This window comes from Teleopsis dalmanni, chromosome X (assembly GCF_002237135.1).
Source record: "Teleopsis dalmanni isolate 2A chromosome X, ASM223713v2, whole genome shotgun sequence".
In the NCBI taxonomy this organism is placed as follows: domain Eukaryota; kingdom Metazoa; phylum Arthropoda; class Insecta; order Diptera; family Diopsidae; genus Teleopsis; species Teleopsis dalmanni.
Genome location: NC_051848.1, coordinates 91,688,135 through 91,713,238, shown reverse-complemented (window position 1 = coordinate 91,713,238; position 25,104 = coordinate 91,688,135). Strand labels below are relative to the sequence as shown.

The following is a 25,104-nucleotide window of genomic DNA, read 5'->3' as shown; positions in this document are numbered from 1 at the left end:
TCTCAAAAGTTCCTGAAGTATCGGAAAAAGGTGAAAAGGTGAAAAATTTCGGTGATTTCAGCTGGTGTTAGTGCTCTTTCCACTAACACCTTCAAGTGCAAATTTTCACAAAAACAAATTTTAGTTTACCATGGAGTTGCCATTTTGGAAAGATGTTCTTTGCTCCAATCCACTTGACTTTATTACTCTTTTCACCAACCAATATAATAAACGGTCTGTGTTTCTATGAATTGTGATTAACATAATTTTAAGTTTTCTTATAATGAAAATTTAAACCTTTCCCAACACTGTCTACCATGCATCAGCCTGCATAAAACAGAAATTTAAACTTTTCAAATATTATTGTATGTAATCAAAAATGCTACCAACACAATGATTAAAAATAGGCCTTTTTGGTGGCTCGCAAGTTTGGCAAAAAATGATTGCTGGCATACATTCGCTAAGCGAGACATTGGCATCACTATTACATTCTGCCAAATGTTTTGTTTTCACAAACATATGTGAACATAAATCAAACAAATTATCATCATCATCATCTTCAGCTAGCCGTTGTAGCTCGTGGTTGTACCTTATGCGACACATCCCGTTTTCTTTCACGGAATCAAAAATTTTTCTGAGTATGTTCCTTTCAAACACTGCTATCTTGCTTGCTTCAGTTCACAGTTAATTTCCAAGTAAATTATATTCTGTATAAAAATAAATAAATAATAGGGGTATTCAGGAAACTGATTAGTTGCTTAGTAGTTGATTACAACAAAAATTTGCACACAAAAATGAAACTAAGCAGAGAATCAACTATTTCGGTGATTCTTAGATTAGTACAAATTTGATTAATAGTGCTGCCAGTCCCAAGTGTAGTAATAATAACTTAAAATGAACTTTTGTATAGAAATTTGTTAGCTGTCTCTCTCTGCTGTTTGAATTGTGTGTAAACAATTTTCACTGTTAACGAATGTTTCACTTTTGCTGTTGATGCGAGTGCTGCCAAGGCATTTACACACAACAAACTAATCAGATTACGCATTTTGGGTCGTTCAAGCAACTGATTAACATCAAAATGCTGAATTTTTTTTATATGAAGTTTTTGAATCAACTAAGCAACTAATCAGTTGCCCTGAATACCCCTAATATAAATTGAAAAGTGAAATGAATACAGAATTAAAAGGAATGGTAAAAATGTTACAAATTTCAAAATAAAACACTTCAATTTTTCTTTTTTCCCAATTTTCAAATTTATGACATTTTGTTCCATGACATTGTAGTAACTGCACTGCAGGAGACAAAACTACCGCCTAACTCCTCTCTCTCTCTCACCCTCTCAGGCTTTACCATTATTCGTAAGGACCGCCCAAGGGGCACTGAAGGTGGAATCACTTTCCTGTTGCGGGGCTCAATATCTCATTGTGAGCTTTGTCTGCCCCCGTCAAATAACGAATACTTGGAGGTGAAAAAGCTGAAGATTATCGTTGGTAGGTCATCGAGACTCGTTGTTTTAGTAACCATTTACCATTTACCTGCCACCCAACTCTATCTGCCACCGCAGCATACTCCAAATATTTCTCACCTCTTTGATGAGGACTTGCGTTTTGTATTGGGCGATTTGCATGCACATCACCCCCTGTGATTTTTGCACCTACCAACTGATCAGAGGTGCCTACAATTGGCATTCCAAATTGACGAGTCTTCTTTTGGAGTAATTAATGAAAAGTTGTCAACCAGGGTAACCCCAACATGCTCTATCTCCCCTGATGTTAATCTTGATGTTAAGCTTTCAAAGGTAACATGTTTTTATGGAAGTACTTTTTTAACAGTTTGAATCATCGACAAGTACAAAAGATGTGAACAAATATCTTATATCTACGGTATCGATCTAGTTTTTAAATCTTCAAGTTTTTTACAATAAATGACTGATTTGGGTAAAAAATTACAAATGAGAAACAAATGACTGATTTCATTTTGTATAAATGAGTTCCAACAAGTTACAAATGTGTTCCAGATACGTTCCAAATGCAAATGAATACATTGAACATACCCTAAATAAAAGTTTTTAATGGTATATTCACAGTTTGAGAAAGCTGTTTTTGACATATTTATAAAAAAGGTAAACTAATATTTGGTAACTGGAACTTCTTTTTAACAAAAAGTACTTAATCGAAGCTTACAATAACTTTTCATTTTATATTGTAAGGTTTATGGCATAGGTTTTGTAGCATAGGTCAAAAATCAAATCAACAGGTACTTTAACAAATCAGCTGATGGAAATGAGAACAAATGAATAACAACGAATGCAAACACTTTCAAATGAATCATTTGAAATGAGTCATTTTCGGCCAGTGTAAGCGCCATATTACTCAACAAGTTATGAGCACAGCTGTGGTCAAACCAAAAATATTTCAAGCTTTCCGGTCTGTTCAGTGGTATAACAAGATGATATACTATACCCCTTCGATCCAACTACATATCTAAAATGTGATGAGGACACTTAACTCAATGGAGTATGCAAACATAATATTGCATTACATATGTGCGTAACTTCCAAAAATATTTATTTCAAAATAATTTAGTTAAAATTTTGTTGAATAACAACCCTGCTCTGTGTTGTCACATGCTGCGCAAGCAATCAGATGATCGTCAATCACCACACATGTTGTTTTCATTTAACTTGCCTTAAGAGCCACAACAGATGTGGGATCAACGATCATATGATCGCCCGCATAACATGATCCTTTGACAGAAATGCTTTGAAGAACCGGATTGTTAATTTAGGAGAAATTAAACAAATTATTTCTACAAAAATAAGTTTACTTCCATGAGCGTGTTTTTAATTTAATCGTTAGCATCGATTAATGAACAGTGGATTGTGTGATTTACTCAACATTTTCAGTGTTGGCAACCATGTGAACCATGTGATACAAAAAGGTTACCTCAAGCTTTAAGCGAATCTGTGCTGACCTATAGCACTGATTATCATTAATGATGAAAGTTGTGATGAGACAGTAAATAGAAGTTCAATACAAGAAGTAAGCTTTATTTTTATTCCTTGAGAAAATGCAACAATTAAACAGATGTCCTTCCTTTCGGTGCCATAAACGATGGAAAGGACTTTGAAATCCATGTGCAAAACTTGACTAAGCAAATTGGCTATTAGTTCCATTTACAACGTCCCAGGCACAATTGTACGAAACTGCTGAATGCCTTCAGGACGCAGTGTAGTGAAATGTGAAACATTTTTAATAAGAGCCAAACAATTTCCTGCAACTCGTCTAATTGTGCTACTTTGTTAATAAGCATTCCTCAGTGAGCGTGCCACAGCAGCGGTAAGTCATCCTTGAAGTGAATGCTTACACGTATTTTAATAAAATTGCAATAAATTCAAATGATATCAAATTTCAACAATTTTAACAATTATTTTTTATTTTTTTGTAATCTTTTTGTAATTTTTTTGTAATTTTTTTGCAGAACTGTCATAATAACATTTTCGGCTTTATTCGTTTTAGTGGAGAAAACATGTTGGAATTTGACTTCACTCAACTTTAAATCGCAACGCAAACGTCGGAAATTCTTGCCGTTGCGTTTCAAGCGCTGTGGCCCATTGCCCACGACGCTTGCCAGAGGAACGCGTCTTTATGGCTTTCCACCCACTTGAATTTAAAATCGTTTCAGCTATGGAATTCATGATGACAGTTATTATTGGCGTAATTAAAAGATGCCAAGAAAATTATGCGCATAAAGGATAACGATTTAAATGAAGCAGGAAAATATTCAAAAGAAATTGAAACGACTCAACAGAAACTGTAATAAAAAAGAACAAAGAATGCAGCTAAAGAGACCAAATGACGTAGTGACTGCGAGAAAAATCGATACATAACATTTTCCATGGAAACTGAGCTTTTAAAGAATGCTTTTTTTGTGTGTTAATATTAACATATTACTGAGTTGCCCTTTTTATATATTTTTTGTCAGCCTATCTAGAAGGTTCTTTAAAGAGCCTTCCATTCCTAGTTGCAGTGTGATTTTAGGCAGAGTATCGATTCACATTTTTCACTATTTTTTGACTATAGCACTGAGCTACTTAATTCCGAATCAGACACTCTGGTGCAATCACATTGCTGTGATTTATGCTCCATGCAGTTACCAGAAACGACGCCATTTCATTAAGGTTGCAATGAAATGATGTGTAATGGAATGGAAACTGAGTTTAAAGAATATTTGATATAAAAATCATTTCAATAACTTCAGTTTCAGAAGTTAATGCAGTAATCGGAACAGGAAAGAGTTTCACCGAAGAAGTTTGGATTAGGGTAAAAAGGTACGTTTTAATACAACTGTCAGTACTTCCACTCAAAGACATAAACTACCCACCATGAGACCCTTAAAGTTACCTTGGAGAGGTGAGTTTCTGTAACTGTCATTATTTCTGTTTATAAAATTTGCTAAACCATTTAATCTTCGAGATATAGCTTAGCACATCCAACAAGGTGAAACTAAAAGTACAAAAACTACTAAATGTAATTATAAGTTATCAAAAAAGAAGTTAACTATGCGCTCTGTGTATACCCCAAAAAACAATACTTACTGTAATATTGCATCTATACAAAGAAAATGCTTGATTTATTTTTTAAAATAAACAATTAAACGTAGTGAGCTTAGAAATAATGACAAAATTAAAGAGTAAAATTGAATTCAAAATAAAATCATTTTTATTCTAGAAATCTTATAGCGCGTTACCAAAATTTTTCGGCTTAATAAATCAAAACAAACAATGGATTCTACTAAAGATAACGCAGCAAGTCCGACTATTCCGACTGTTCCAACTGCTCAAACTAGTGGTGGTGATGAGCCGTCTAAACTCTTGGGTGCTGTTGGCGGAACTGGACCATCTGGACCTGTTGAGCACAGTGAGGAACCTTGCTCCTCTGGTAAAGCGACTACGCCAAAGAAGGACGTTAAGAAGCGCATGGCTAATGCTGTTAGGAAGGTTATTGCAGCTCAACGCGCAGCTGTGAAGAAGACCCGTTCCATTTTTACTAAGCTATAGGCTTACAGTGGTTCATCTTGATGAGCCTGTCTGATGACATATGTGATGTCATCAAGCATACGTAAATACACGGATGTGTGTTTAACATATTTTTGACTTACATTAGGAACATTTTGGCGCATCTATTTTAAATGCTTAAATGCTATGCAGTTTTTAATTAAAACATTTGGTAATTTATTGAAGATTATTTTTCTAAATTCAAAAGAAATTGTTTTTCATTTTGACGAATAAAGCAAACGAATATTTTTTATCGATAGTTTTTATCGATTATTTTTGTAGACTGATATATATAGTAACTGTAAGCATATAAGTATAATATATTAGACAATCTATTGAGTAATTTTTATGTGGTTGCGCCATATGCTTCAATTGGAGCGCTAATGTACATGATATAATTTTTAATAATAATGATAATAATTTTAAATTATATATAAAAATCGATTACATATTAACTATTATATATAAAAAAGGTGTGATAAAAATTATTAAGTTAACTGAAATGTATATATATAGATTCAAATTATTTGTCTTTCATGTAAATAGATTGTTATTGTCATCAAACACGTCTCTATATTTTTAGGTCCGTGTATGTGTTAATTTATTTCGCTGAGTATTTATGGATCTGCAACCTGGGAACGCGTTCATTGAAAGATTAATACTTCTACGAAGATATATCGTGCGACCTAAACTTACAACGTATAATAGTGAGTTTCGATTTTAGTTGCAATATGCAGTAGGGAAATAACGTATCTATTTTTAATAGATACAGCTTATGGTTTATATGGTTCATAGCGTATTTACGGAAAATGTATGAGATAAATATTCGGGACAAATTAAATACAAAATACCATATGCATGTATTGACGGCCTGAATAAAATATAAAAAATATTTCTTTAGATGATTATATGTAAAGATAAAATAGCAATGCTTTGTCTTGGAATATAATTTATTATATTTGCATCTGAAGGTAACTATTTCATGTAATCGGTTTACTTCAAGAAACTGGAGAAAGTGGTTCCAGCGAAAAGTTCAACGCTGAGATCAATATATACCAGAAATTGTAATTAGGTATAAATAGACTTACATATTGTCTTTTGGATAAACGGTCAACACAATTAGAATGTCAATATTTTTAGTCTAAGGTAATTTTTCCTTAAAGAACTTAGAATGCCAATTCCCCTTATTCGGAGTGTCAAATTAGGCATGTGATTAAAGGGACACGGGATAAATTATCCGTTAATGTTGAAAAAGTTTGTGGCCCATCCTTTATTTTATATATTTATATATATTTATATAAGCTTCATTTTTTACGCTAATATTTTTTACATTAAAAAAGTGTTTATTAAAAATTCTGATTAAAAGTAATTAAAAGTCTTATAAAGGCATTTAATAATTTCTTTGAAAATTAAGCGGTTTCAATAATCAAGCAATTGCCCTCATAATAAATCAGATTAAATAAGGTAAATTGGTTAGGGAGCAAGGAAAGGGTGAAGAGCGAATATGGAAGGAAACAGTAAACTTTTAAACGTTTTTCAGATTCCGAAATTTCTTAATTTGCATTCAGTGGCTTTTCAGTGGTAAATATCGTGAAATTTTTTCTAACCTTAAAAAAGTATTTTGATTCTTTTTTAGCGATAAGCGACGGGTACTAAAACACTTGGGTCCAGTTTGCTATCAGAGGCATCGATTTTAATGTGATTTCGGTGGATTGTCATGAAGCAAATATTTCATAATTTAATTTTATCAATATGATGCAGCTGTCATTTTTAATACCAAATATACAGAAACTGAGTTTACTGACGTCAAATTAAAAAAAAAATTAAAGATACAATTAATGAAAAAAAAAGATACAAAGTTCAACTTTTTTAAAGGTGCGAGGTGCTTTGCTTGACAGTTAAAAAAAAAGGGGAAAGAAAAAAGGGAGTTTAAATTAAGAATAATAAAGACATAAGATAGTTAAAGCAGCATAATCTCTATGATAATGGCTCTAGAAAATCAAAAAAAAAAATTGCAATGGAAGTGATTTCACAAAGTCTGTAACAAAACAGATTAATTGTATTATCAAGGTAGAATGCCTTGACACTGGAATATAATTACTCATATAAGAGCTCATCTATCGAAGATTTTTGTGAAAATATTCTAAGCTAATTTCTAGTGCTAAATTTAAAATAAAAAAAAAAACGAAATCATTTATTACGTTTTTATGTAAACTAGTAACGTTTTAAATAAATTAGCTACTCCGTTTACTATTTTCATCCAGAAACTCTTATTTGCTTCCAGCGAACCCGAAACAGCGGACTTTTCATTTACTTGCTCGGCTGTTCACTCACAAAATTGACAATTTATTGCCCACAACACAAAATAGTTGCTCTTTGTTGACCATTGCAGCCATCACCAGAATTTAAAAAACGACCGATTTAGACGTGAATATGACAGTGAGCGGCATACGTTACCAGTTCCATGTCAATGGAGGAGCAGAGAATAGCAGAGCTCATGTTTCATGTTTGGTTTGGAAAATGAATGGCGTGCGGTCGGTGGAAGTGGCATGGCAAATAAGCCACAACCTTAACTGTGCGCTGCTGTCACAGCACTGCTGCATTGCAATGATTTATGTCTGCGATAATGTATCTTTTGTTGTACAAACAGTATATATCAATGATTTTGGCAGCTTTTCGCTTTATTGCCCGCAGCTGTTAACTTACAACAAGCAATTTTATGGGTAATTTTTAATTGCAGGCAGTGCCAATTTGCATCTGGACCGAAGTTGTGAGCGTTGATTTGAAATTTTAATGATTTCTTTAATTACTTTTCAAAATACAAAATGCGAATATTTCATCAGTAATTGTTTTGTTGTAAATGAACTTCGTTCCCCGCGATTGAATACTCATACCTAAATGCTCATGTTAATTTAATGATAGTTCCTCAACTGTTTACGAATTGAGTGAACAGAATAACTCCTTGGCAATATCACAGATGCCATGCATTTTCTTCATCTTACAGAAAGATTTTCTTTCAGTTATAAGAAACTTACTGATTTACTTACAAACACTTATCCAATGCTCCATTTGGTATCCAATGTTGCCAATTGAATACATGCCATATAGAGACTGTATGGCTGCAGTAATATTGTGAGATTTTTGTGGCTTCTTAAACCAATATTTATCTATTTATATAGAGTAATAAGTTAACACAAATGAATTCCTTAAATAAATTCACTTTGCTTAATATATAAATCCAACTAAAAGATTTTTTCATTTATTTAACTAAGCATGCTGTTTAAAAGTATTTTTTTTTATAATCTTTAATCAAGAAATTTTTATTTTCATTCAATTTCAATTTCTTCTCCTACTCGTTACAAAATTGTCCGGAGAAACATATTTTAAGTAAATTTCTTTTGTAAAAAAAATGGACACTTCAACTGACGGTGCCGATAACTATAGTGACACCAAGTTTCTTGACTCTAAGGAGAACGAAGTTATTGGTAGTGTTACCGTTGAGGTTCCTCAAAACCAGGACGAGGCACTTATGGCTGGAGATGGATTAGATGATCGTTCCGTTTCAGGAGTTTCTGATGCTAAGCAAAATGAACTAATACCAGCTGGTAGCTCAGATGATTCTGAGCTTTTTGAAGCTTCAGATACTAAGGAAAAGGAATCAATGTCAGCCAATGGTTCATGTGATCGTATTGCTGCTGAAGTTACTGAACTTAAGCAGCAAGAGTTTACCACAACTAATGCTCTTTGTCCTTCTATTGGTATTGAGGTTTGTGCGTGTGTAGGAATGGAGGTTGATGTCGCCGTTAAACCTATGTCCTATGAAAAGAATGAAGTAATACCATCTGATGGTTCCGGGGATCACATTATTCTTAATATTTCTGAGCTTAATGAGCAAAATCGTACAGAAGTTGGTGCGTCTGCGATTGAGGTCAATGTCTGTGAAAGTGAAGAACTAACTGCCTCTGTTGCTTGCGGTAGCATTGATGGTGAAAGTGAAAAGGGCGGCTTAACTACACTTGCAAATTCTAGTGATCAACTTGCAGCTGATATCCCAAAGCAGAATGATCAAACTAAAGCTTCAGTATCCGATGAAGATGTCAACGTTGAAGCTTCTGGGTCTAAACAGAAAGCAGTAGCGCCATCTCTTGAATCCACAGATGAAGCTGACGCCAAGGCTAAGCGCGCTAAGAAGAAGGATTTAAAAGAAGCAAGTGGATCCGGTCGTAAGGTTGTTACCAAAGTTTCTAATAGCATTAAGAAAGATTTAAAAAAACGTCTTGGTCTTGTCGTTAAAAAGGTGATTGCTATTCAGCGTTTGACCGCTGAAAAGACTCGTTTTTTATTCGCTAAGAATTAAATTGATTAGGTAAAGAGAATTAGCGGTTAAGTAGGGGTAGGAAGTACAATTAGGGAAGTGTACGCTAATTCTCTTAAAAAATTTTATTTTCGAGCTGTTTGTGATTATTGCATAAAAATTTATGTTATATTTAATTCTATGTTTGATGAAATAAAATTGCTTTTGATCTGAAAAGTATTTCAATATTTTTTTTTTGCAGTACAAGTTTTCTTCTTATTAGGGCATATCATTAAAAACTGAGTACAGCTTATTTAAATACCTAAGATATGAGTAAGAATTTCATTATCGATTTCAGTTATCTTCACGGACACAGCAAATTAAATTAATTATTCAGTCATAAATGATACGAGTACTTAAGTTTTATTTATTGTGATATTACGATTGTATATTGAGAGTATTTTCATCGAATGTATGAAAAGATGTTTTAGATATTGGGTGGATCCGCTGGAGAGACTTTTCACACCACATCTTTATCAGATTTTAGTAGGTGAAGTATTTATTATTTTTTTTCGCTTTCATTTCTAAATGAGAATGTGGCGCCGCTTAAGAATTCAAAGAGTTGTTTACGAACTCAAATATTTTAATGAGAAAATTTTTGATCTGAACTTTATAATTTTGGACAAATCTTAGAACATTTACTGAGTTGACTAAAGCTTCATTTACTGTCAACTTTTTGCAGTTTAATTTCATAAGAATTTCGAAAGTCTTCAGGTTTTACAACTAAAATGTTTTTTTGATTTCATTGCTATAAGAACTCTTCTAAATTGAAAGACGTTAATAGACAACAAATTAATATTCATAAAATTTTGATGGATGAAATATACTCTCCCTAAAATTTCAAAATATGTAAAAAATATGACATCAAATATGTTTTTTAGTTAATTTAAAAGAATTCGGTATCAATCCATATGATCTATCTACTAGATGACGGTGGGTAAGGAATGATAAGTTAGTTACATGTCTTCATCATTAAACGTAACTTACCATATGCTGACCGTAAAAAGGACTATATTCGCTATATCATTGTGAAGACACTAAAATAATGTATAACATTTCAGACTACTTACTGTAGTAACAAAATCATTCAGCCTATTCGATTATATTCCATACTAATTGTTCTGCTTTTTGTGAAGAATTAAGTTAGTCGAATATTTCCACGTAAATTGCTTCCAATATAATTCATAACTCTGAACACAATTTTTATTTTCCTGTTTCCAGTTCATAAAAGTTTTCCCCATTTCTCATAGTTATTTTGCCTCAAATAAGCACAGAAGCTTCAAAAACAAGGAAGAATGCAACAAAAGTAATTCATTCCTGAACTCGGCCACTAAATCACAGTTTAAATTGTTAGAAAACTAAAAAACTTTTGAGATTTAAACACTTAAAAATTAATAAGAATTAAAGTGTTAAACATGGGAACTGTACCACGTGAAAATTTTGACTTCAGTGAACTTTGTATTGTGCTTTTGTGCTGCTCTTTTGTAAGTCAAAATGAAAAAAAAAAAAACAAAAAAAAAACACCAGGAAAGTAAAAGGTAGAGTGAAATTTTTATTGTTTGCTGCCAAAATTATCCTTTCCCCAATTCATTAATGAAAATTTAATTAACTTTCTTGTTCAAATAAAAACTCTTAAATACGTTCACACAATAGAATTTCGTTGAAGGGAACTAAAAGCCCTAGCTATTGTCCTTCAAACGATTGTTCTTGAAAATTCTGAAACATCTAAGGTTAATTAAACACCTGCACCTCCGGTTTTGATTGAAGCTTTTTTTTCTTTTAGAAACTTCATACAAGGTACCTGAAGAATAGTATTTTAGTCTTGCTCTGCACAGGCAATACAGATTCTGATTCTGATCAACAGCAATTCAAATGCACACAGATTAGAATTTTGCACTGCCGAATATCTTGTTTGGATAATCAGACCAGGAGCGAACTTCATTTACTGCGAGTATTATTAGCAGCTCTTAAGCTTGCAGAGCCTTTATTAAATTTTAACTATGCTTAACAAAATTAACAAAATTTAATTACTTGCATTACACTCGCATCTTAGCGGGGCCGGCGCTGCACATATGCGCGTAAACAATAATATCATTTTCATCTCAGAACAATTTACATAGAATATGCAAATTTTAATTACAAACATGCAACATGCAACACATTCGCCTCAGCAGCACAACAAATACGTGCAACAGCGCTTGCAGCAAAGGCAGCTCCTCGCCGGTACCGTGTGTTGCCTGGTAACCGAGTTACCTCAGAAGGCAGCAAAATCCTTACGAATACGAAATTTATGCGAAAGAATCTGCCTCAGTGCTAAGAAGGCAGCTTCGTTTCAGTCTTTCTCCTTCGTCCCGTCGAACTTCTTAAATATTTTACATTAATTTACGTTAAGGAATACATTTTTACTTTAAGTTTCTTAATAGTGTAAGCTTTGTGAGCCTCCGAAAAGAAAATAATTATAAAACAGGAATAATAAGATTTTAATAAAACTCTTCCGACATCCTGTGTTAGGTGCCCTCATCCTGTATTGTTAGAACAAAATAAGTTCAATGCAATCGAAGAACGAAAGGGTTGCGTATATGCTTAGAATTACAAATATGCAAGGTAGTGATTCAAGACTGCACTAGGAGTATAATATATATTCTGTACTGCTAACCATTTAATCACTTAAAAGATATTTAGCTGTTCGAATGAAGGCCAAAATATCTTATCTTGAAGATTCTGTTGAGGATTTTATAATATCAGGTGAGGATAGAAACTTCTGAGCCAGTATTGTTCAGTTAAAAGGCTTTCATATATTTGAATATTTTTAAAAAATGCGCTTAAAAGCAGTTAGTTTATTGAATCAATAAAAAAAAATAGTTGCTTATTTTTGACAAGACTAAGATATAATTATTTTTATATAATATTGCAATGTCAACACATATTGGAAAGTTCTGTTAAGAGTACAGTGACGAAATTGGAAACTGTGTTCTGTTAAAAACTCTGTTTCTCTTTAAAGAACATTTTTGGATATAAATAATGATTGAAAAACATGTCTGTTAAATAGAGCTTATCCTTTTATTAGCATGGAGTGTAGAAATTTCTCTGTAATCCGAATATCGGAAGGCTTGTATAAAACACTTTGTCTCAACAAAGTACATCAGTAGTTTCAATCTACTCTTCATGAAATAATACAAAGGTCACTGGAATTTTAAGTTGTATTAGCAATTTCGTATTCCTAAAAGAGAAGAAATTTTTCCATTAATTTAACATGAACATATGTAGTAATATAATATTAAAAATTATATTATAATGATCTAACGAAAATAGTCAATATACATGACAACAAATAAAAAAGTGTTAGCATATATATCAACTTTTATGCTTCATTAAATAGACTTATTAGTCCATATAAAAATATGCAACAATTTTAAATCAAAATATACACATTAATCTTCGATTAACATATTATACATAAACAAATATTAACTTCTTACCTTAGGCACATATAACTTAATAGGTATATCTGCATAAAGAAATTGTTGATAATACTTAAAGAATCAATGATGTATTTATTTATAGGTATAATATACAAGAGTTTTTCAATTAAGTTAAACGCCAAAGCCTTATCTACTTCCATCAACGGAGATCCTCATTTGTAGGATCTCCGAAGCCTTTTCTACTACCACTGTCGGAGATCTTGATTTTGGATCTGGCTTATTCTGCTTGGACAATGTCTCTTTCTGCGTCAGTGCCTTTTCTAGAGTTTAAATATCTGATATTGAATATTACTAAGGTTCAATAAATGAAAATAGAAAACTGCTGAGATGAGAAGAGGTAGCATTAATATAACTAAGTAAATATGGTATCAAACAATTTGTTGTTGATCAGAGTTTGAAGCTGATATTATTAGATCAAAAAATTATATATAAAATGCTATTTTTATTTCAACCTCGTAACATAAAACTAAAAGGAGTGTTAGAAAAGTAATATATACTTTATGTATACTATACTAAATAATATATATACTTTTAAATGAAAAGGAATATTTATTTGTTGTACTCAGAAGAAATTAAAATAGACTTGAAATTTTAAACTTTGGTATCGGTTTTGGTTGGCTCGGTTTGAAAATACGGTCATTGCTTTAAATTCAAAGTTCTTAGCCTGGCAGTTATAGTCCAAAAATTATATGCGGACTAACCATCAAGCAAACATTTACAAAGACTACTAGGGATGGGTATTTCACAATAACCAAAACAACTGTATTGCCAGAAAAAAATATTAATTAATTAAGTATAATTTTTGTTGTTTTTTAGTTATTATTTATACGCTTCTATTAAGAAATAGATATAATCGTTATTTAAAAATAATGAAATTAAATAAATATATTTAAATAAATATATTTAAATAAATAAATTTGGAAAAATATTTTAATTAAATATTTAGTGATCAGAATTTTTGGATTGAGCTTTGTTGTTATCTAATTATTCTATAACCTTGTGTTCTCTTTTTTTCATTTTTTTGACGGCTACGACCTGCTTAGTGACCCTTGACATTAATTGAAAAAGAAGATTTAAAAAAAAAATAAAATTAATTCTTAATACAAATATAAGATTAAAAAATAATAATCGAATAATTTGCAAATTTACTAAATTTTGTAAAATGAATGTAATTGGATTCAGGTAACAGAATATGTGAAGATGTGATGATGTACATATGATGGTGATTTAATCATGAGTTTTTACTGAGTAGATACGTCTTTCATGAGTATGAGGTGACATAGGAATGGATGAGTTTTAGGTATGCAAAATGTGGGTAATGATATACATAGTTTTAGTAGTAGTGTAACATAATGCAAGATTACAGTACACAGTAAAAATCATTAGGGTGCTAGACACTGAAGCTCATCACTTTAGATATCTACAAGAAACGATAAATAGAAGGTGATAAGAAGGTGGGTTAAGTGGTGTATGTTCAGTCAGAAAATTGGCTTTCAAATTGAGTTGCCCATATTTTTTACTGACATTGATTTATTGTAGTATTTGGTACTTCAATTATTTCCATCACACAGCTAGAGCATAGCTCATTGTTAAATTTGAAGTTTAAAAATTTATTGTATTTTCCATTCGAAAACGAAATCATAATCATATAAAAAGAAACTATGCTGTTGAAATTCATAAGTACTTTGTACTTATTGTTTTATATTAATATCCCTACAAGAGAACTGAAGTATTTAATTTTAAATAAAAAACCACTGAAAATGTTGATAATTCATTAGAATACAAATGTTGTCCACAACTTAAAAAAACTGAACGTAAACTCACCAAATACGTTTTGAACTTGAATTTCTGATTCAGGGACATCAAATAATATTTTCGACTCCTGTTAATGTAGTTTAGGAGTTTTTGGCAACATTTGGTGCCAATTTGTGTTAATTTCCTTTTCGTAATTAATGACCTTGTTCGACTCCTAAACGCATATGTGCAACCGTTGCCATAAAATCCGCCATGAAATCCTGTCTGCTTCCAAATTGATTGTAATTTGTGCTAAGTGCTTTTTACTTCGTATTGAAATAAACGCTCTGGTATTAATTGAGTTATTGGGCATAGCTATCATATTTCTGAGGTTTCCCCGAACACGAATTTCAGGATAATAAGACAAGATATGTTACAAATAAGACTTTAAGATAAATTTTATCGCAATATTTCAGTAAGTTTGGTTAAAGCAATGCAATAAATAAACCTGTATATATGTATTCCGTTAGGATGAAGTTATCTGACTTGAAATACTTAACAATCGTAGAATGAAAATAAAAATAGAAAATTAATTTAATTTTGCTTAAATATCCTTCACGCAAAACAAATCAAGTTATTTCATCATTATTTTTTAGTTTAGAGACGTAGCTATAAGCTTTCTTCACAAAAAATCTAGCAGTTTATATTTTAAATAACGGAAACATATTTTTAGAATGAGCAGTACTATAAGACACATTTTTAAAGGACCAAATTTTATAAAAGTATATTGACAAATGAGCTCCGGACGCCAAGGTAAAATGAAAATAGAACATTAACACAATAAAGAAATGTTAGAAATCAAACTACAAAACCTGAAGTAACTTATAAGTAGAAAATCATTTCAGGTAACTTACAATTCTGTTAATAATAAACAAAACAAATACTGAAACATAGCTTTCAGATTGCATCATCAAAACAAACTTAAAAGTAATATATCGGTTCCAAAATAATCTCCTACAATACGTTGTAAAGACCCTCTGGTACATAAGAAACAGTGATCTGTTTCTTAGGAAATCAAGCAACTGTCTGAATTTCTTCAAGAATAGTTTTGCTAACATGTCAATGTGAAAAGTAATAAGTTGGCTGAGTCATCTTACTGAGAAATATGATAAAAATACATTTAACGTCTGCAATCGGTATAACAAACTCAATAATATTCACTAGAATATATTGACTCATTTATTTCAACCAGTTGATTAACATTTGGTGGTCAGCTGTAGCTAGACACATTTATAAGAAATAGGGATACAAGAGGCAGAAGTGTGTGCCTTAATGGGGGAGTGATGCGAATACACAGCCTAGCCTTCTCAACAGTCAATCTCATTTACATGTGGTTTATCCTGTTCTCGAATACGACGCTCTGACGACAGAGCACAGGCGGTATAACCTGAAAACACCTAGCAGAGGGGAAATTCTATAGTTACCAAACACCAATTTTACATCCAGATTTGCTGGGAATCTGGTCCTCTAGGTTGAGGGTTGATCGCAAGGTCAGCAGCTTCGTATCGGAAAAAAAACACCCGCTACGCTATACCCAAATAAGAAGAAAAAGACTATGCCTCGATATCCTGTTTTAATAGGAAACCAAAAATAAAAGAAAACAGAAGAAATTATATCTGATGTTTTGTTTGTATGGTACAGAACTGTATTTAAAATAATCCTATCTAGATATACTATAGAATCGAGATTTCTATTGTAGAAGAAACTATTCGTGGTAAAGATGATATCGATAAGATCAGATTTGGGTACAGATACTTTACAAACTGATACTTTAGATTTATCTTATTTATAGCAGCGCTTATGGGTACTATTATACATTATATTAGGTATATATATGTATGTTATACATAATGTTATAAATATGTTATGTATTACATTATGTATATATTATCATATAAATGAAACTTCAATGATATTCAATATAATGTGTTAAAGCTGAAATTATTATATTTTCTTGTTTTAGCTTAATTTTTTTATAATTAGCGGAAAGCTTATTTTTTAGTTCATTAATGAACTACGAGATGTGATCCATGACATAGCAAATCGTAGATGCATGCAGAATACTATTCTTTTCTATATCCTTCTTCATATTACAAATGTGCTACGATGTTCTATAAAATTTACAGATTTATGCGGTACCTTAACTCTATTGCCTTTATGCAAATGGCCACAATCGAATTCCATAGTAACATGTCTTTCCACAAATCAGCTGTGATAAGCAAATACTCTAGTCGTTTGACACTTAATCCTTGAAGAAACCAGACCATCATATGTACGATGCATAATTCATGAAGTTAGAAAACTAGTTTAAAAAGTCATTTGATTTTTCATTTGGAAATTGTAAATTGTAAGGATTTAGGTGCTTCAACAAAAACTTTAATTAATTTTGTTTTTGTGAAAACTCGAAAAATTACAAGAAACTCTACTAAAATTTCATTTCAATGATATTGGTTAAAGTCGTAGTGACTCTCAAATACTTACGGAAGAAAACAAGCACTTGAGAAGTTTCAAGGCAACTTTAAAAAAGTTCCTCAACTCAAATTGGATGCGGATTAGCTAAATAGTTTATTGACATTAACTGAGGAACGGGCAAATTGACACAGTTTGAGTGGCGAGTAATTGTTCCACGGTGATATCGGCTCGTCCTAAATATGCCAACGAAATCTTTTACAACTAATTTAGATAAACACGAGTAAAAGTGCTGAACTAAAAACTTTGCCAATGTCGAACATTTTTTTGTTTGTTTCACTGCAGCTTGTAATGTACAAGTGAGTTAGAGGATAACGGACCCCAATGGACATTTAACATTTCAAAAGACCTTAAATTATTTTTTGCTATAACAGAATACAAAGTTTATTATTTTAATCAGCACTTTATGTTCAATAAAATTTTTATAACAAAAGCAGCTATACCAAAAAATAAATAGATAAATGAAGTATTTTATAACTGTGATGTATTGGACTTAGTGATAATCGGAATGCTTAATTCTGATATAAGCAACATCGCTCTGTGATGTAAATGATCATAAACAGGCTTAACTTTTGCAGTTCCCGCTGAACGTTATAATCCATGGCTGCTTTATTTAAGGGTTTGCATTGTGTAAAAAAAAACAATAATATTTTTGCACTTAAATCTAAAAGCCTCCCCCAAAATATATATTCGTTTAGAAGTCGTAGTTGCAGTTGATAACGCTTAACATTGTAATTGTCGACTCGCAATCTACTTCAATAAAACATTGAGTATGTTAACAGATCAAAAGCTATGGATCTGAAAGGGTTGCCATACCGCTGTCCATTGCTAGCATTGAAGTCTAGAAACGGCATTTCATCAAGTGAAATAAACATTTATTTTTATATGTTTTAGATAGGATTAAATATTATATTGTTTATACCAAAAGCAGTCTATTTTAAGCGATATAAGTCTCATTCGGTCTATATGAAGCAAGTCCATAGTGATATTACGAAAAATATTAATAGCAAGTGATCCACTCTAACATATATGACATATAAAAAAGCATATAGAGCTTAATAAAAAACAAAGTTGGTGACAACACTTACCAATATAATTGTGGAGTCCTAATTTAAGTTATGGATCGGAAGCTGAATAACAACAGTGCTGTTCTTTACTACGAGAAGTTTTATAGCAATCTAATCTGCTACTAGATATGAAATAAAATAGTTCGTTAGACGATTATTTTTGGGGTGATAGAATAAGTGAATGATGCTATCATGTTTCTTTATTCGATGCACAACTTTGGCTATGGGCATTAGAATAGCATACTTTTAGTGGATGTGCTCACCTGTAGGACGGTGTACTATATCTTTATATTAATTATATTGTCAACAAACGAAATAATTATTAGTGGACAATAAAATGATGATATACGTAACTAGTGTTCATATTACTCGACACCGACACATGTCAAGAGCAAAGACCTGCCTTCTGCATTGGTCACACACTGGGCATGCGAAGAAGCGCAATAGAAAAGTGACTTGATCCTTTGGTTTTGTATATATAAAATTTTTAAAATGCATTAACTTGCATTGGAATTTCATTTAGCTCAAACTAACAGATAATAAAATAAATGCTGTTAAAATCAATTAAAATGCATAATAAGCATTTTTGTATGAAAAATATTAGGAGAACATAATATTCAGGTAGGTTAGTGTTATTAGGTTAGTGATATTAAATATATATAAATACTCTGTAAATTTATTCATTAAATTTAGTTTCAACTTAGACATTGAGTCCACCAGCTTGAATACTTGCCTAGTTGTAATCTATTTAAGATTTTATTCGTCTCGCTACGTTAGGGCGACATTTATTAGCTTGATTCATTATACTTCCCTTACATATTCCTCAACGGTTTGATTTAAGGCAATCGGTTCTCTCACTCTTCTTTCCCATTGTAAACAATAAAGAGCTACCACTATTCTTAGATCAAAACATCTTATGTTGATTATATATTTAGTTTTCTTGGAATACACGGTCTTATAGATTTATAAGTAAATTCGCAATCCATTTCAGTAATTGGAAGTCGCATGTTCGAAGCAAACATAAGTATTGTGGATATTAAAAACTATAATTAATTAAAAAATTAAGTTCCTCTTAATTTTATAAATATGTATAATTAATTGAATAATTATATTCCTATTAGTTTTATTATTATGCATTAAAGGAAATACCCACCCATGGAGACGAAGTCTCTTATTTTAGTAATAAGATTCAATTTGACGTTAAATCTGTGTTAACAGCTCCGTTACGTGCTTTCGGATAAAACAAAAATTACTTTCGTTTGAGTTTTCCTAATTTTATCACACAATTCCGCAATTTCGACATCATTAGAGCATATCATTTTTCCATAATAATTAAAACTTTAGGTGTCTAACTCCCATTCAAATCATTAAAGAGAAAACGTTTTAGACCGTAAATATTAGCAATTAACGTTAGCGGAATTACTAATGGATTGTGCAACACCTAACGTACGTACCTAATGGAAGTTCGCATGTGCAAAAATATCAACAAAATATAATTACACACATGCAAGCTATATAGATATAGATACAGATACAGATATAGATATAGATACAGCCATATAAGCATACAAACGAATTTGTGTGCTAAAGCGCTTGGCTGGCATGGCCACATATTAAATTTGTCTACCGGTAAGCATGATTCAAATGTGGTTAAACGCAATATTTGGCATTATCTGAGTTTTGCATGCGGACACAGAGCCAGAAACAGGAATTGAATACGATTGCACATTCGCTACTTAACACTACCTGCATGCTTAAGGACTACTATGTGCGTATTTAGAGTACATAGTGTACCGCACAACACACAGAGTATGCATGGCAAACATTTTTACACTCTATTCAAATATTTTCATATAATTATTTCAGCTTATCGCGTGAGTCCTGTTGCTTTATCACCTTAAAATCAGCGCTAACCAATATTATGGCAGCTAATGGTTATAATGAAATGATAATTAGCCTTGTTAAGGATATACCAGCGCATATGCATTTGAAGTTGTGTGCAATTCCGCTGCTATGATTTCATATTTTTGTCAGGTCCTCATAAGTGAATTGAGGCAATTTCCAATTAAATATATTAAGTTAATATTTTTTGCAATCTGCTAACATACTAAGTATTTAAGATTTAATACACATTTTAAACTTTTGTTTGGGACAAGCTTCAAAAACAAATTAACAGAGATTTCACTTCCTCTTATGGTAATAGACCTCATGTTGAAAACGCTGAAGAGTGGATATTAGGAATCGTAGCCTGAAAAAGTAATTGATTTGCGTATGCATATTAAGTCATTTATGAATGTACACCTTATGGATTAGATAACGAAAACTTAATTATTTTAGAAAAGTTTAGAACAGTTTCAATAGTAGCACTATCAGTTTGTGATCGCAGGTGAAGCAATAATAATCTGGTGAGGCAGACATTGATCTAAATCAGATTCTGATTCAATGTGAAAATTGAGGTTGACAGTAAGTAACGATCAAAACTTTTTGATCTGATGTGGTGCAGGAAGAGGTTGTGCATTCGTAAGTAAAAAAGTAAGCCAGCCTTTTGTAAATAAATAAGCAACAGACAAATATGATGCATCACCAATTACTTTTATTTCAGCTGCAAAGAACCAGATCACTGTTGACTGAAACACAGCTAATATTGAATAAGTCAATAATATAATCTAGCAGAGGTTACACTAAGATCATACCAATAACGTTCTTCGTTATGAATCTGCAGATAATGGTTGCTTTTGTTATAATAGCCCATTAAAGGGAAAACCAGTAATTTAGCTTCCAGTTGAAAAAATTGCTTATTTGGTTTATCATAATAACGATGATCATCACAAGTGATGAGATGAAAGAAAAATTTAAAAACATTTCTTTAAGCATTAAGAACATAAGCTTAAGTAATAAGCAACTTCCCCAGAATCAGCAGTGCGAAAAAAAAATTTTATTTATTATTATTTCCATTCCATTGAAATAATTAATAAAATACTGCTGAATATTTGTATTCTATTATTAATAAAATTAATTTAAAATTAATTTTACTGTCATTTAATTTACCGGTTAGGGCCACTATAGTGCTGCCAATCATTCCTCCACAAATACTTTATTGTTAAAAACAACATGAGGTACACTTTTACAGAAGAGAGGATCATCTTTGGCTGAGCCCATAAATATGATGGCTACAAGCAACGATTAGTTGGTTTCAGATTTGTAGGTTTTTCCGAACTATTAAAAAGATATGTGACTTTAAAAACAATAGAGCTGAGTTTGACTGGATGTGCAATCACTTAAGATTTATTTATATATAATATATTATAGTCTATTATAGTCTAAGTTTTGAAGTTTCTTATGGTGGCTTTAACCAAAGAAAGTTACAATTTTATGGAAAAATATAAATGAATAAAATTGTAAAGAATCGAGTAATGCATGAATTGTGGATGAAATGCCATTTGACATTTTTGTCATATTATTCTTGTTGTTGCAGCTTTATGAATACGTCTTCTTCTTCTTCTTGTTGTATTCCTGGCAAAAACCCAAAAAATATGCAGATGTTAAAATACGTGATATTTTATGCAATCATAGTTGGTTTTAGTGGAATTTCAATTGTATTCTATATGGCGAATACGAGAGGACATTAAACATAATATCGACAACAATTGCATGGCACTGCAAACCAGGCACTGCAGAATTTAACAACGCGAACTCAGTCAGTCGCGTGCCTTAGATTGCCTTACTGCGGACCGCTCTATTTGCTTACCAGGCATAGACTGATAAAGAAGTCGAATTGGTATGAGGTCCCATCAACCACCGCTGGTTGACTTGCCTTGGTCTGGCTCGGCGTACAGATTGGCTGCAGAGGTTGAGTTTGCAATTCGTTTGTACACGTTTTTTGTAAACAATTTTCGAAATGAGTTTTAAATTCAAATCATTTATCGTTGTCACGTATCGAACACATTTTTCATTTTTCCAAAAACATACTCACAAATTGGCCAAAAAACTGAACACATAACTATTTTCACATACATACAAGTACGAGACCTTGCATCTATGTACATCTCGGATATATAATATTAAATTGGCTTAGAAAATCGGTTTGTGTCGCTGCTATAAAGTTTAAGATTTTTGCATTAGAATGCAGACAGTAGAATCAGAAATTTCCTTTATGATTTTAATTTAATCAAATTTGCTTTGCTTGATTATTGGTACAAGTTTTGGTTGTAGAATTCTAGGAAATGGACGAGATAAGCCCTGATTAGTTGATTAACCTCTCGCATTACGATTCAGGGTAAGAGTCATAAGAGATAAATAGTTCAGCAGTCATTCAAGACATTTCAAACTGTTGCCTGACCCGTAGTGTTGTTCCAGACATTAAGCAGTATTCGTATATTTGAATAACATAAATTATTATTATAAATTAGGCCTTTTGTTACTAATTTTATTTCTTGCTGAAAACAGCATTAATATATTCAAATAAAATAATTTATTATTAGAAATTTTGTAATTATTTTCTTTCCGTAGAAGACAATGTTCGTATATTTGATTTAAATAAGTTAAATATATTGTAGACGTTGTAGCAATTTTTTATGAGAAACTATTTCATTAAAGCAAAGTAGAATAACAATTATCACATTTCAATTAAGCAAATTATTTCTAATTTTTATGAAGAATTCTTTTGATTTTTTTTCAAATATATAATATACATTCCATATATTATAAATACCATATATTATATATGTGGTATTATATATACAGTATTTATATATTATAAATAACATTTTTACAAAACTCGTATATAAAACATTTACGAGACGAATATGTGAGTATATGTAACACATCAAAAGTAAAAGATACATCTAAATATCAACATATCTAAGCAAAATGGTAATCCAATAAGACAAAGTATACCAATTGATGGGTACAATAGATGTGTAACTGGCAATTTCACAAATCAGGGTTCTCTAATTGACAAAACTAAATATGTTAAAATAACAATAAATGATAGTCTATAAGCAACAAACAAATGAATACATAAATGCAAGTAAATAATAATACCATCGTATATAAAGAAACGTTCAGAGTTCTCTTCCAAAAATTCTGTGGATAGACAGAACTATTTATAAAACAAAAAAAATGGAATATGCATGCAGAGCATATTCCAACGATTTACTTACGACAGAATCGTATTACAGAATCGTAAAAACGGTTCATGTTACACATGTTTTAAGATTACAAGTGATGCTTCCAAACCTTTTATTTTTATGACATAAAATATATACGCATAGATGTATATATATATATCTCTATACATTTCGTATACTTCGAAAATATTACGAAATACATAATTGAAAATATTATCAGGTCAACGTATACAACTTAATAAAAATGATCAACCGATTATTTAGCTTACCAACAATAACATTATAAATCCCATTGAGGGGCTTAGAAGCAAATTTTCAAATTTATACCAATCTAAATTATATATTATATCAACCATCTTTAAACATTATATTAGTTATTGAGCGCTGTTATTAAAGCAACTGTTTGAATTTCATCTATATGACAACTAAATGACTGCAAAATTAAAACTAAATTATAACAAATGAACTACACAGCTCTGAACAGATCCTTAGCTAACAACTGGCATATATTGAACACACACATTTATTCAAAGTCAATTCATATATTCTTCAATGATTAATCAGATTATTAATTAATTAATTCTCATTATTACTTACACTTTAAATAAATATAAAACGATTCCTTCCAAGTTCTAGTCGTTAGCCTTTGCATTGATGTGTTAAAAATAATGGTTCCTGCATACATATTGTGCTATAAACAAAAATATATAAATTCAATGAAATATTCATTAAACCAACAAATATGATATATGATAAAAGAAATACGTGTTATCAATTAAGGTCTTAGTTGATCAGAAGCTTCCAATATGCAGTTTTAAAGGCCTTATTGGTCAATGTGAACAGTGAGAAAGCTGTGAGAAAGCTGACCTGTATATGCTAAAATTTTCACTCTTCTTCAAGACACATCCTGCGAGTTATCCATATATCTGAAAATGTTAAGTTCTTTTATATTTTAAAATATTATGATGAGAATTTGTACTAATTTGTATTAAATCAAGAACATGAAATCACATTTTGGATTTATTTTGAATAACACTGACTTAGATTTTTGATGATCAATTTTTACTTACTGCCTACTGTAGGCATGTAGGCAACTTTTGTATGAACACAGTATGTCACTGAAAATCTAAATGCTTTTTAATTTTTCACTTTCATAACTTTAATTACTCTAAAGTTAATTAAATTTAATAACATTATTAACTTGCATTGAAAATGAATAATTACAAGATATAGTACATTAAATCATTTTTCCTAATTCAGCGTCACCCACCAGCATTCATTCTTTTAAATGTAGTTAATTCAATGGTGTTTCAACTCAGTTTTATTAAGGCGATTGATTAATTATATTAATCGAAGCATAACTATTTTATTTATATAAACTTTCGCTGTATATTACTTCACTCCTGAATTGAATGAATAGATTATTGTCAATAATTAGCGGTTGACAACAGCTGACTGAGCACCAGTGTTGCATTTTCGTGTTTAAATGAAAAAAAAAAAGTGTCACTGTTTACATTTAACAACAAAAGTTTGAGTACACAGTAACACATTAGCAAAAAGTAACAACACATCAGTAACTGTTTACTTTCAGCCATTCAGCCACTTTCACAAATTTCCATATTTTTACAAGGCCTCAAAATATTTGTTGTTGACTGAAGAACTTACTGAAGAAGATAAAGCTTTACAACTCCATTTGGTGTTTGAAAACAACAACTTTTAAAGCACATTAATACTGTCTCATTTAGGTGGTTTTCCTCATTAAAGGCACGAATGA

The 25,104-nt window shown here is 31.2% G+C and overlaps 1 long non-coding RNA gene across 1 annotated transcript; it reads right to left on the bottom strand.

Annotated features, from left to right (window-relative positions):
* Positions 1 to 12,304: 12,304 nt before the first annotated feature.
* Positions 12,305 to 24,735, bottom strand: LOC119662379. Its single transcript, XR_005250764.1, has 4 exons — positions 24,601 to 24,735; positions 24,096 to 24,256; positions 23,928 to 24,021; positions 12,305 to 12,609 (listed from the first exon to the last, which is right to left on the bottom strand). It is a non-coding gene; the product is annotated as an uncharacterized LOC119662379 (long non-coding RNA).
* Between the last annotated feature and the right edge of the window lie 369 nt (positions 24,736 to 25,104).